The sequence below is a fragment of the Tupaia chinensis genome, unplaced genomic scaffold (genome assembly GCF_000334495.1).
Source record: "Tupaia chinensis unplaced genomic scaffold, TupChi_1.0 Scaffold146604_1, whole genome shotgun sequence".
Classification (NCBI taxonomy): domain Eukaryota; kingdom Metazoa; phylum Chordata; class Mammalia; order Scandentia; family Tupaiidae; genus Tupaia; species Tupaia belangeri.
In genome coordinates, this window is record NW_006206460.1 from 656,838 (window position 1) to 659,434 (window position 2,597).

The 2,597-nt window shown below is 43.6% G+C and overlaps 1 pseudogene; it reads right to left on the bottom strand.

Annotated features, from left to right (window-relative positions):
• Positions 1 to 1,536: 1,536 nt before the first annotated feature.
• On the bottom strand, positions 1,537 to 2,328 carry LOC102486752 (POU domain, class 5, transcription factor 1 pseudogene; annotated as a pseudogene).
• Between the last annotated feature and the right edge of the window lie 269 nt (positions 2,329 to 2,597).

The window sequence follows — 2,597 nt, forward strand, 5'->3', positions numbered from 1 at the left end:
TGATTCTAACTGGGGTCCTTTGTATTTCTTGGGTCTTGATGCTTGAGTGCCTCTCTAGACTCGGGAAATTTTCTTCCAGGATTTCATGGAATAGATTTTCCATGCCGTTATTAGTTTCTTCACCTTCTGGGATGCCAATTATTCTGATATTTGGGCATCTTATGGAATCTAGTATTTCGCGTACATTATCGTCATGTTTTTTTGTTATTTTTCTATCTTTTTGGTGGTTCTTTCTAGGTCAGAGGTTTTATCTTCTACATCAGTGATTCAATCTTCAGCATGGTCTAATCGACTTTTAATACTTTCAAGGGAGTTTTTTATTTCCTCTATTCCAGACTTTATCTCTAATAGCTCCATCTGGTTCTTTCTCAGAGTGTCCATTTCTTCTTTCATATCTTGGAATGACTTCCTCATCTCTTGGAGTTCATCGTCTCCTTTCTTCCAACTCAAAGAATTTGTTCACCATAAATGTTGAAAATTCTTTGTCTGACATTTTGGTAACGTCGTCCATTAGCACGAAAGATGGAGGGGAGTTACTCTGTACTTTTGATGGAGATGTATTTCCTTGTTTATTTATACCTGAGGCTCTTCTTCTACTTCTAGCCATTAGAAGATGTATTCACTTTGAATACCTCTTGCGGAAAGGTTACTCCGATTAGGAGTAAGTGACTTTTCCTTTTGCTGCAAATTAATGTTTGCCGAAGTCTCTCTTCTATTGTTTTTACCAATGTGGTATCAAGAGGGGTACTCTATTGAGGTGTCTAGGGGGTGGGCGCTCGGGCTGGGGTCTTCAGGTGAGGTGAGTGGGCAGTGATGTCTCTGCCTCAGAATCACTGGTTGGCCAGAGGCCTGCTGCTGGGTCTGTGCCTACATTCCATTTCTTAAAAAATGTTTAAAGATTTCCATTTTGTGGGACCAGCAGTTAGCATAATGGCTATCTCGCTGGACTCCCATGTAATCAGCCACGGTTCATGTCCTGGACCCATTGGTTTAAAACATGTCGGGCACGTGTGCATGTGTGTCCAAGATCCTAAGAGGAGAACGGAGGAGAAGGGATTGCAGCATGGCCATCCCCCCTGGGGGGTGATTTCTCGCTTTCTGTCTCTCTGTCTCTCTCTGTCTGTCTGGCGAGCACACACGCCCTATAGGAAAAACCTCTCAAAAAAAAAATTAAAAAGATTTCCACTTCATTGGGACAAGCCCTTTAACTTGACTTTTTGTTATTTCATGTTCTCTTGTGAATTAATCTTTCTCTTCTTTCTTTCTTTTTTGTTTCTTTTACTGTGTTCCATTCTTCTTTATTTAGGAACAAAGTGATGAGTGTTGTGGGGACAAAAATCAAGAGGATAATTTAACTTCAATTCTCTCCAACCAGTTTCCCAAAACTCCCTACTGCTACTGCCACCCTTTGTGTTCCCAATGCCTTTCTTAGTGAATGAAGAATTTAACTCCCCAAAGCCCTAGTACATACTCCAGGTTCTCTTTCCCCTCTCCTTTCCCTGCTCCCCATTTTTAAGAAGAGCAGGTATCTCCATTTTAATAGATAGGAGAGCCCAAAGTGGTAACAGAGATGGAGACGAAGGCTTCCCCCTCAAGGAACGTGACCTTGGAAAACACCGCAGTGAAATGAAGGCTCCCATAACCTGGGGAACCAAAATGGGGCCTTGGGACAGAGGAAAGGATACTGGTTCCCTTGACAAAGTAGCCTCAAAATCTCATTATGAGTAGTCGCTGCTCGATCTTTTGCCCTTCTGGTGCCAGTTACAGAACCACACTTGGACCGTATCCATCAAGCCAGAGCTTGATGGATACGGGCAATGTGCTTGATCTGCTGCTGCATGGACTTCGGCACTGCAGGAACATGATGTCCAGGTTGCCTCTCACACGTTCTCCATACTGGTTTGCTTTCTCTTTCAGAGTTGCACTAGAGTCTTCACTTTGCTATCTCCTGAAGATTTTCGTTATTGTCACCTTCCTCCCCCTAATTCTGCAGCAGAGCCTAAAGCTTGCACATGTTTTTGAAACTGAGCTGAAGAAATTCAAAATGCAGATGGTTGTTTAACTGAACACCTTCCCAAACAGAACCCCCAGGGTGAGTCCAACATCAACCTAGGTATATTCTAGGGTGATGCTCTTCTGCTTCAAAAGTTTGGCAAATTGGGTTCTTTCTGCTGAACTTTGAGGTCCTGGGACTCCTCAGGGTTTTGCTCCAATGCAGAGCTCTGGAGAGGTCCCTCTGAGTTGTTCTCCCCTCCTCCACTTTACCCTTAGACTCAGAGGTCTCCAGGCTACTTCGGGGTACCAGCCCACCCCAACTAGAGGTCCACATTAAGCTGCAGTAAGTTTGCAGAACTCATAGGGCAGGAGACATGGAGACATGGAGACACAGAACTCAGTGAAACCTGTCATACTCACGGGTTTATTATAGAGAATGAGTACAGATTAAAATCAGTCAAGAGAAAAAGGCAGAGTCCATAAGGCAGAGTCCAATTGTTGAGCTTGTTGACTTATCCTCTCCCTGAGGAGTCAAGGCATGTTATTCTTCCAGCATTGATGCATTAAAATACACAGAGTATTGCCCACCAGGAAAGCTTTCC